Raw genomic sequence first — 11,533 nt, 5'->3', positions numbered from 1 at the left:
TATGGAAATCCATCAACGTAATCCACTATAACAAACAAACTCAAAGACAAAATCACATGATCATCTCATTAGATGCTGAGAAAGCAGTTGACAACATCCAACACCCCTTCATGATAAAAGTCTTGGAAAGATCAGGAATTCAAGGCCCATACCTAATCATAAAAAAGCAATTTACAGCAAACCAGTAGCCTTCATCAATGTAAATGGAGAGAAGATGGAGGTAATCCCACTAAAATCAGGGTTTAGACAATGCTGCCCACTTTCTCCCTACCTATTCAATATTGTACTTGAAATACTAGCCAGAACAATTCGACAACAAAAGGAGATCAAGGCGATACAAATTGGAAAGGAAGAAGTCAAAATATCACTATTTGCAGATGATATGATAATACATATAAGTGACCCTAAAATTTCCACGAGAGAACTCCTAAACCTGATAAACAGCTTCAGTGCATTAGCTGGATATAACATTACGTCAAACAAATCAGTGGCCTTTCTCTACATGAAGGATAAACAGGATGAAAAAGAAATTAGGGAAACTACAACCTTCACAATAGTCACAAAAATATAAAATACCTTAGTGTGACTCTAACTAAGGAAGTGAAAGATCTGTATGACAAGAACTTCAAGTCTCTGAAGAAAGAAATTTGAGAGGATCTCAAAAGATAGAAAGTTCTCCCATGCTCATGGGTTGGCAGGATTAATATAGTAAAAATGGCTATCCTGCAGAAAGCAATCTACAGATTCAATGCAATTTCCATCAAAATTCCAACTCAATTCTTCACAGAGTTAGAAAGGACAAATTGTAAATTCATCTGGAATAATAAAAAAACCTAGGATAGCAAAACCTATACTCACCAATAAAAGAAACTCTGGGGGTGAGGTGGAAATCATGACTGACCTCAAGCTGTACTACAGAGCAATTGTGATAAAAACTCAATGGTACTAGTACAGTGACAGACAGGTAGAACAATGGAAAAGAATTGAAGACCCAGAAATAAACCCACACACCTATGGTTACNTGATCTTTGACAAGGGAGCTAAAATCATCCAGTGGAAAAAAAGACAGCATTTTCAAAAAATTGTGTTGGCACAACTGGCAGTTATATAGAAGAATATGAGTTAATCCATTCTTATCTCCTTGTTAGAAGCTCAAGTCTAAGTGGATCTGATATGGAACTAATATCCAATATGTACAAAGAGATCAAGAAGCTCAACTCCAGAAATTCAAATAACCCCATTAAAAATGAGGTACAGAGCTAAACAAAGTATTCTCAACTGAGGAATACCAAAGGGCTGAGAATCACTTGAAAAAATGGTCAATATCTTTAGTCATCAGGGAAATGCAAGTCAAAACAACCTTGAGATTTCACCTCACACCAATAAGAATGGCTAGAATCAAAAATTTAGGGGATAACAGATGCTGGCGAGGATGTGGAGAAAGAGGAACACTCCTCCATTGCTGGTGGGATTGCAAACTTGTATGACCACTCTGAAAATCAGTCTGGTGGTTCCTCAGAAAACTGAACATAGTACTACCGGCAGATCCAACAATACCTCTTCTCGGTATAGACCCAGAAGATGTTCCAACTGGTAATAAGGACACATGCTCCACTATGTTCATAGCTGCCCTATTTGTAATAGCCAGAAGCTTGAAAGAACCCAGATGTCCCTCAACAGAGGAATGGATACAGAAAATATGGTACATTTATACAATGGCATACTACTCGACTATTAAAAACAATGAATTTATGAAATTCATTGTAATAGCCAGAAGCTTGAAAGAACCCAGATGTCCCTCAACAGAGGAATGGATACAGAAAATATGGTACATTTATACAATGGAATACTACTCAACTATTAAAAACAATGAATTTATGAAATTCTTAGGCAAATGGAAGTATCTGGAGGATATCATCCTGAGTGAGGTAACACAATCACAAAAGAACTCACTTGATATGCACTCACTGATAAGTGGATATTAGACCAGAAACATAGAATACCCAAGATAAAATCTCCAAAACACATGAAAATCAAGAAGAAGGAAGACCACACATGGCTACTTCATTCCTCCCCAAAATATGGAATAAAATACCCATCGAAGAAGATGCAGAGGCAAAGTTTGAAGCTAAGATGAAAGGTTGGACCATCCAGCGACTGCCCATCCAGGGGTCCATCCCACAATCAGCCACCACAGACACTATTGCATATGCCAGCAATATTTTGCTGAAAGGACAATGATATAGATATCTCTTGTGAGGCTATACCAGTGCCTGGCAAATATAGAAGTGGATGCCAACAGTCATCTATAGGATAGAACACAGAGACCCCAATGGAAGAGGTAGAGAAATTACCCAAGGAAATGAAGGGGTCTGCAACCCTATAGGTGGAATAACAATATGAACTGATCAGTATCCCCAGAGCTCGTGTCTCATGTTGCATATATAGCAGAAGATGACCTTACAAACTTTATTAGACCCATACAGGGGAACGCCAGGGCCAAGAAGTGGGAGTGAGTGGGCAGGGGAGCAGGGCGGGGGTAGGGTACAGGGGACATTCGGGATAGCATTTGAAATGTAAATGAAGAAAATATCTAATAAAATAAGTAAAAAAAAAGAAATCATAAAGGGAGACAACCCTGGGGATGGAAAGTCTAGGAAAGAGATCTGGAGTTACATACTCAAACTTCTTGGACACAATGAAAGCAGTGATAAGATGAAAATTTATAGTACTGAGTGGCTCCATAAATTTTGTTTTGTCATGGAGTACTTTGGCTTTTTTCAAATTTTTCACCTGTTTGGTTGTGTTTTCCTGTAATTCTTTAAGGGACTTTTGTGTTTCTTCCTTAAGACTTTCTACCTGTTTACCCTTCTTCTCCTGTAATTCTTTAAGGGCTTTTTGTGTTTATTCTTTAAAGACTTCTACCTGTTTAGCTGTGTTCTCCTGTATTTCTTTAAGGGATTTATTCATGTCCTTCTTAAAATCCTCTACCAGCATCATGAGATATGATTTTAAATCTAAATCTTGCTTTTCAGGTGTGTTGGGGTATCCAGGATTTGCCTTGGTGGGAGTACTGGGTTCTGATGATGCCACGTAATCTTGGTTTTTGTTGGTAATATTCTTGCATTTGCCTTTCTCCATCTAGTAATTTCTGGTGTTAGAGCTTCTTGCTGTCTCTAGCTGGAGCTTGTTCCTCCTGTGAGTCTGTAAGCTTGTGTCAGCACTCCTAGATACTAGATCTCTCCTGGCAAAACCAGTGCACAGAGGGCTGCAGAACACAGTCCTGCCTCCTGGCTGCAGATGTAGACCTGTAGGACCCTGTTCCAACACCTCTGCTGCTTTTGCAGACTATTCACTGCTGAATGGACCCATCTTAGAGAGTCACCAGGGAGAAAATAGCTATCTCACCTGAGTCCCAGGTCAGACACTTCCTGGAGGCAAGTTCTCCTCTAGCAGGGAAGGGGCACAGAGGACTGAGGATCAGCTCCACCTCCTGGCTGCAGATGTAGGAACAACAGACCCTGTTCCAGCTGCCCTGCTGGTTCTGCATCCTATGCACTCCTGATTGGACCCACCTTTGAGAGTCACCTGAGAGAAAATTGATCCTTCCATTTCTTTTTTTTTAGTTTGTTTTGTTTTTGTTTTTTTTAAAGACAGGGTTTCTCTGTATAGCCCTGGCTGTCCCGGAACTCACTTTGTAGCCCAGGCTGGCCTCGAACTCAGAAATCTGCCTGCCTCTGCCTCCCAAGTGCTGGGATTAAAGGCATGCGCCACCACGCCCAGCTGATCCTTCCATTTCTATTTCGATGAAATGTTTGAGCAGTGTTCATAATAGCTCTTCTTTGAAAGTATTGTAGAATTCTGCACTAAAATAGTTTGTCCCTAGGCTTTTCTTGGTTGAGAGGTTTTTAATGATTTCTTCTATTTCCTTAGGGGATATGGTACAGTGTAGTTTACCTACTCTTGATTGAACCTTGGGACATAATATATTTTCAAAGAGATATCAATTTCATCTAGAAATTTCCAGTTTTGTTGAGTGAAGTTTTTCATCAAATTCATCTAAATTTTCTAAATTTCAGAATCATCTAAATTTCTAGATTTTTTTGAGTAAAGACTTTTGTAGTAAGATCAGATGATTTATTTTAATTTTTAGGTTTCTGTTGGTATGTATCCCTTCTAATTTTTGATTTTGTTAATTTGGGTACAGACTCCATGTTCTTTAGTGAGTTTGGCTAAGGATTTATCTATGTTGTTCGTTTTCTCAAAGAACCTGGAGTTGGATTAATTGATTCTTTGACTCTTTGACTCATTCTCCTAGTTCCTAATTGGTTGATTTCAACCCTGAGTTTTATGGTTTTCTGCCTTCTATTCCTCTTGGGTTTGTTTGCTTTTTTGTAATAGGACTTTCAGTTGTACTTACAAGTTGCTAGTGTAGGATCTTTCCAGTTTCTTTGCAAGGGCACTTAGTGCTATGAATTTTCCTCTTTGCACTTCTTTCCTTGTGTCCCATAAGTTTGGGTATGATGTATCTTCTTTTTCATTGAATAATAGGATCTATTTAATTTCTTTATTTCTTCCCTGACCAAGTTATCATTGAGTAGAGACTTGTCCAGATTCCCTGGGTATGTGGGCTTTCTGTTGTTTTTGTTGTAATGGAAGTAAAGCTTTAGTTTGTGGTGATCAATAGGAATCATGGGATTATTTGATATTCTTGTATCAGTTGAGGCTAATTTTGTGACCATTAATATGGTCAAATTTGAGAAGATACTCTGAGGTCCTGAGAAGAAGGTATTATTTTGTTTCAGTGCAATATGTTTTAAAGATATCTGTTAAATCCAGTTGGTTTATACCTTCAATTTTTTTATTAGATATTTTCTTTATTTACATTTCAAATGCTATCCCGAAAGTTCCCTATACACTCCCTCCATCCCTGCTCCCCTACGCCCCACTCCCACTTCTTGGCCCTGGCATTCCCCTGTGCTGGGTCACATAAAGTTTGCAAGACCAAGGGGCCTCTCTTCCCAATGATGGCCGATTAGGCCATCTTCTGCTACATACGCAGCTAGAGACACGAGCTCAGGGGGTACTGGTTAGTTCATATNGTTGTTCCACCTACAGGGTTGCAGCCNCCTTCAGCTCCTTGGGTACTTTCTCTAGCTCCTCCATTGGGGGCCCTGTGTTCCATCCAATAGCTGACTGTGAGCATCCACTTCTGTGTTTGCCAGGCACTGGCATAGCCTCACAAGAGGCCGCTATATCAGGGTCCCTTCAGCAGAATCTTGCTGGCATGTGCATTAGTATCTGGGTTTGGTGGATGATGATGGGATGGATTCCCGGATGGGGTAGTCTCTGGATAGTCCATCCTTTCATATTAGCTCTAAATTTTTCTCTGTACCTGTATCCTTTCATGGGTATTTTGTCCCTTATTCTAAGGAGGGATGGAGTATCCACATGATGGTCTTCCTTCTTGGTTTTCTTGTGTTTTGCAAAATGTATCTTGGGTATTCTAAGTTTCTGGGCTAATATCCACTTATCAGTGAGTGCATATCTAGTGACTTCTTTTGTGACTGGGTTACCTCACTAAGGATGATATCCTACAGATACATCCATTTGCCCAAGCATTTCATAAATTCATTATTTTTAATAGCTGAGTAGTACTCCATTGTGTAAATGTACCACATTTTCTGTATCCATTCCTCTATTAAGGGACATCTGGGTTCTTTCTAGCTTCTGACTATTATAAATAAGGCTTCTATGAACATAGTGGAGCATGTGTCCTTATTACTTGTTGGACGATCAAAATTCCAACCCAATTCTTCACAGAGTTAGAAAGGGCGACTTGCAAATTCATCTGGAATAATAAAAAGCTAGGATAGCAAAAACCATTCTCAACAATAAAAGAACCTCTGGTGGAATCTCCATGCCTAACCTTAAGCTGTACTACAGAGCAATTGTGATAAAAACTGCATGGTACTGGTACAGCGACAACATGTAAATCAATGGAATAGAATTGAAGATCCAGAAATGAATCCAAACACCTATGGTCACTTGATTTTTGACAAGGGAGCTAAAACCATACAGTGGTTTATACCTTCTATTATCTTCCGTGTTTCTCTGTTTAGTTTAAGTTTCAATGACCTGTTCTTTGTTGAGAGTGAGGTTTTGAAATATCCCACTATTTTTGCATGAGTTTCAATATGTGTTTTGATTTTCCATAAAGTTACTTTTATGATTGTGGGTACCCTTGCATTTGGGGCATAGTCATACATAATTGAGACTTCCTCGTGGTGGATTTTTCCTGTGAAGAATGTAAAGTGTTCTTCCCTATCTTGTTTGAGAACTTTTGGTTAAAGTCTGCATTATTGGATTTTAGAATGTCAACTAAAAGCTTGTTTCTTGGGACCATTCACATAGAATTTTTTCCCATACCTTGAGTATGAGGAAGTGCTTGTGTTTGTAGCTAAGGTGTATTTCTTGTATGCAGAAACATCTGAATCATGTTTACATATCAAGTCTTTTAGTTTATGTCATTTTATTGGGGAATTGAGTCCATTGATGTGTAGAGATATTAGGTAAGTGAAAAAGTTAAGTTTTCAGTGTATGTATAAGAAGAGAACAGTAATAAAGAGTTAATAGAGTTAATTTCTCAGCATGTAATGAAGCAAATATCAATAATAGAGAGTTACAAGGATAAAGGATTTAATAAGCCAAAGAAATTTATACAGTAAAAATAAAGTACAGGGGGATAAAGAGAAAAGAAGTCACAGCAAGTTAAAGAGAAAATAAAACAGTGATTTTCAGCTAGAGAATAAGCAAGAAAAAAGTTAACCCCACAGAAGCCATCAGCTTCTAGCATTCAGTAAAGTTATAGAAAGTTACAAAGCCAGAGATCATCAGGTTCTTGGCCCTTTTCTAGTGCATTGTCCCACCTCAGCTCCTTCCCCTAAGGCTAAGCAGACTCCCTATAACCAGAAAATTAGAAAAATATCTACCTCAATACCTAAGTATACCACTTATGAGCATATACCCAAAATATGCTCCATAATACCAGAATGACACTTACTCGACTGTGGTCTTAGTAGCTTTATTCATAGTAGCCAGAAACTAGAAACAACTTAGATTTCCCTCAACCAAAAAATGGATAAAGAAAATGTGGTACATATCCACAATGGAATATTACTCAGCTGCTTAAAACAAGGATACCAGGAAACTTGCAGAAAAATGGATGGAACTAGAATAATACCATCCTGAATGAGATAACCTGGACTCAGAAAGACACAAAGGGTACATGCATTCAGTTCTAAGTGGATATTACCCATAAAGTACAGGATAACCATGTGGATAAACAATCTACAGATCCAAAGATGCCAATTAACACGGGGACTGCAAGGGTCCAAGAATTGCTGAAGGAAAACCACAAGTAGAAATAGTATGCAATAGCACAGAGCATTCATTTTGCAGAAATTTTTAACACTCAGGGCCACCACTGATGCAAAATGGCAGCTAGCACAGAAGTTTGCAGGCTTCTTTTTTTTAGCACAGTCAGAGAATTTTTAATAATAGTTAGGTCAGTTTTTTAATATGACTGTCAAGGTAGGCAGCAGTAACATTATTACATTTCTTACTGGATGTTACATTATTTTTATCATTTTTGATCAGCATTTAGATAAATACCAAAATATGTCTCAGTTCATGGGTTGATTAACTGTCTCTATAGATGTCAGGGATGTTACTGATTGCCCATTGTCTGTGGTTTTTCCAGAAAGCCTTGCCTGTTTCTTTGGGAAAGTGAAATTTTAGGTCTAATAGGGCTGCATGTTATAAAATGTAGTGTGTTGGGTCTTCTCAAAGAGCCCTAAGGAAGATCTGAAGTTGATAGATGAAGAGCAGTCGGTGGGTACTGGATTGAGAGGAGAACAAATGTGGAGATTGGGAGTAGGGAGCAAGAAAGACTGAAATGAAGAATAGAAATCAGTGGGTAGGTGCAGCTTTGTGATGAAGGAGACTTCCAGGAGCCTGAGAGTGTGACCCTAGCCAAGACTTCTACAACCTGGAGACATGGAGCCCTAAGAATGTACCTCTTGTACCCAGTAGGACTTCCACTTGCAGAAAAGTAACACCAACATATCAACAAAAATTTTGTCCAGCAATTTTTCCTACCTAATAGTAGTGCAATGATAAATATGGAACAAAATTGAGGGGATTGGCCAACATTGGCCTAACTTGAGACACAACCCATGGAAGAGAGCAACCCTGTCAATGATACTCTGCTATACTTGTCTTAAGAAATGTTCACCATCCTTAGTTATCAGGGAAATGTAAATCAAAACGACCCTGAGATTCCACCTCACACCAGTCAAAATGACTAAGATCAAAAACTCAGGTGACAGCAGATGCTGGCAAGGATGTGGAGAAAGAGGAACACTCCTCCATTGTTGGTGGGATTGCAATCTAGAAAAACAATTCTCAAAATCAGTATGGTGGTTCCTCAGAAAATTGGACATAGTACTACCTGAGGAACCAACTATACCACTCCTGAGCATATACCCAAAAGATGCTCCAAAAATAACAAGGACACATGCTCCACTACATTCATAGCGGCCTTGCTTATCATAGCCAGAAGCTGAAAAGAACCCAGATGTCCTTCAATAGAAAAATGGATACTGTAAATGTGGTACACTTATGCTATTTAATACTACTCAGCTTTTAAAAGCAATGAATTCATGAAATTTTTTGCAAATGGATGGAACCAGAAAATATCATTCAGAGTGAGATAACCCAATGACAAAAGAACACACATGGTTTGCACTCACTGATAAGTGGCTATTAGCCCAAAATTTCAGAATACCCAAGATACAATTCACAGACCAGATGAAGCTCAAGAAGAAGTAAGACAAAAGTGTTGGTCCATCAATCCTTCTTAGAAAGGGTAGCAAAATAATCATGGAAGCAAATATGGAGATAAAGTATGGAGCAGAAACTGAAGGAAGACAATCCACAGACTACCCCACTTGGAATCCATTCCATATACAGTCACCAAATGCAGACATTAGTGTGGATGCCAAGAAGTGCATGCTGCCAGAAGCCTGATATACTTACCTTCTCAGAGGTTATGCAAGAGCCTAACATATTCAGAGGTGAATGCTCAAAGCCAACCATTGGAATGATCATGAGTCTCCAATGGAGGAGGTAGATAAAGGACTGAAGGGGCTGAAGGGGTTTGCAACCCCATAGAAAGAATAACAATATCAACCAACCAGCGCTCCCAAGGTCTAAACTACCAACCAAGTAGTATATAAACTGGGAGCACTCAAAAATCTCCTAAAAGAAGAGCCTAGAATACTCAAATTAGGTGCTTCAATTTGAACCATGGGTACTATCTACACATGTTTCTGACCCCATCTTTTGGACATGTGTTACCTGCCTGACTCATAAAAAGTAAGTCCAGGAAGGCTATCTATTTCCCACCTCCTTCCACCCAATGATAGCTCCCATTAGGCAATGTATAGGAAATAGTCTCACTTCAGTCAGAATAATGCGTTAGAGGAAAAAATATGTAAAGATAAAAGGGAACTTAGATTTATGAGGAGGAAGACTCTGAGGAATGCTCAGTAGCTGATTTAGACCCTTCAGAAAAAGCAATTGATCTAATTAGACAGTAGTTAATCCCTAACCCACCATACCCTCAACCCTTTATCTCATCTTCCCATCTAAGAGCCTACATTGGCTACAAAGGATAAAGACCTGAAACTTAAGACCAAGGCTTGTAAAAACATAAAGATAAACCTTTGCTCAACCTCAGTGCCACTACCTACAGCACCAACCACCATGGCCATTAAGCATCTCTGTAATCCCAGAGATAATAGGAAGAGTTATCTCCAGGCCCTCAGCAAGAATGCCTTAGGGATTCATATACTCCACCCACAGGGATCTTTTCCATGTTCATGAAGAAAATATTTGCTGCCTTGGTATCCTCTCTCAGCCCAGACTTAATAGAATTAAGCCAATCTGTCTAAGAGTATGGAGTTCTTGTCCCTTCCACCAAATCTAGTTTACAGAGTTTCAACAGTAAACTTTAACCACCCAAGACTGGAAAGATATATTTTGATCCAATATAAGGCACTCTATGTTAGAAGGGAAAGCCATGTTTAGAAATGAGTTTCAGATGCAGTGGAAGAACAAATAATTGCATTATCAACAAATAGGACAACAACAAGGAGAAAAACCACCCAATAATTATAAACTAAACTTATGACCAGATGGTCAGGCAGGATAACTTCTCCACAGGAATTCAGCAGGACTTACACACTGCTGGCTGCTTTGATCAGGTTTGTTTATGGGTGCTACAGGCCTGACATCAACTAAACCTTTTTCCTTGTGGACTGGGGAGGTCTCTTTACATACATTTCATTTTTTCAATTTTTTATTAGATATTTTCTTCATTTACATTTTAAATGCTATCTCAAAAATCCCCTATACTCTGCCCCCTCTCTGCTCCCCTACCCAACCACTCCCACTTCTTGGCCCTGGTGTTCCCCTGTATTGGGGCATATAAAGTTTGCAAGTACAAGGAGCCTCTCTTCCCAATGATGGCCAACAAGGCCATCTTCTGCTACATAGGCAGTTAGAGACAAGAGCTCTGGGGGTAGTGATTAGTTCATATTGTTGTTCCACCTATAGGGATGCAGACCCCTTCAACTCCTTGGATACTTTCTCTAGCTCCTCCACTGGGGGCCCTGTGTTCCATTCAATAGATGACTGTGAGCATCCACTTCTGTATTTGCCAGGCACTGGCATAGCCTCACAAGAGACAGCTATATCAGTGTACTTATCAGCAAAAACTTGTTGGCACATATTGTCTGCATTTGGTGGCTGATTGTGGGATGGATCCCTGGGTGGGGCAGATTCTGTATGGTCTGTCCTTTCATCTTAGCTCCAAAAATTGTCTCTGTAACTACGTCCATGGGTAATTTGTTCCCCATTCTAAGGAGGGACAAAGTATCCACACTTTGGTCTTCCTTCTTCTTGAGTTTCATGTGTTTTGCAAATTGTGTCTTGGGTATTGTAAGTTTCTAGGCTAATAACTATTTATCAGTGAGTGCATATCAAGATACTTCTTTTGTGATTGGGTCACTTCACTCAGGATGATGCCCTCCAGATCCATTCATTTGCCTAAGAATTTCATAAATTCATTGTTTTTAATAGCTGAGTAGTATTTCATTGTGCAAATGTACCACANTTTCTGTATCCATTCCTCTGTTGAGGAACATCTGGGTTCTTTCCAGCTTCTGGCTATTATAATTAAGGCTTCTATGAACATAGTGGAGCATGTGTTCTTATTACCAGTTGTAACATCTTCTGAATAGATACCCAGGAGAGGTATTTCTGGATCTTCTGGTAGTACTATGTCCAATTTTCTGAGGAAACACCAGACTGATTTCCAGAGTGGTTTTACAAGCTTGCAATCCTACCAGCAATGGAGGAGTGTTCCTCTTTCTCCACATCCTTGCCAGCATCAACTGTCACCTGAATT

This window comes from Mus pahari, chromosome 1, assembly GCF_900095145.1.
Source record: "Mus pahari chromosome 1, PAHARI_EIJ_v1.1, whole genome shotgun sequence".
In the NCBI taxonomy this organism is placed as follows: Eukaryota; Metazoa; Chordata; class Mammalia; order Rodentia; family Muridae; genus Mus; species Mus pahari.
This window is presented reverse-complemented; position numbering follows the sequence as displayed.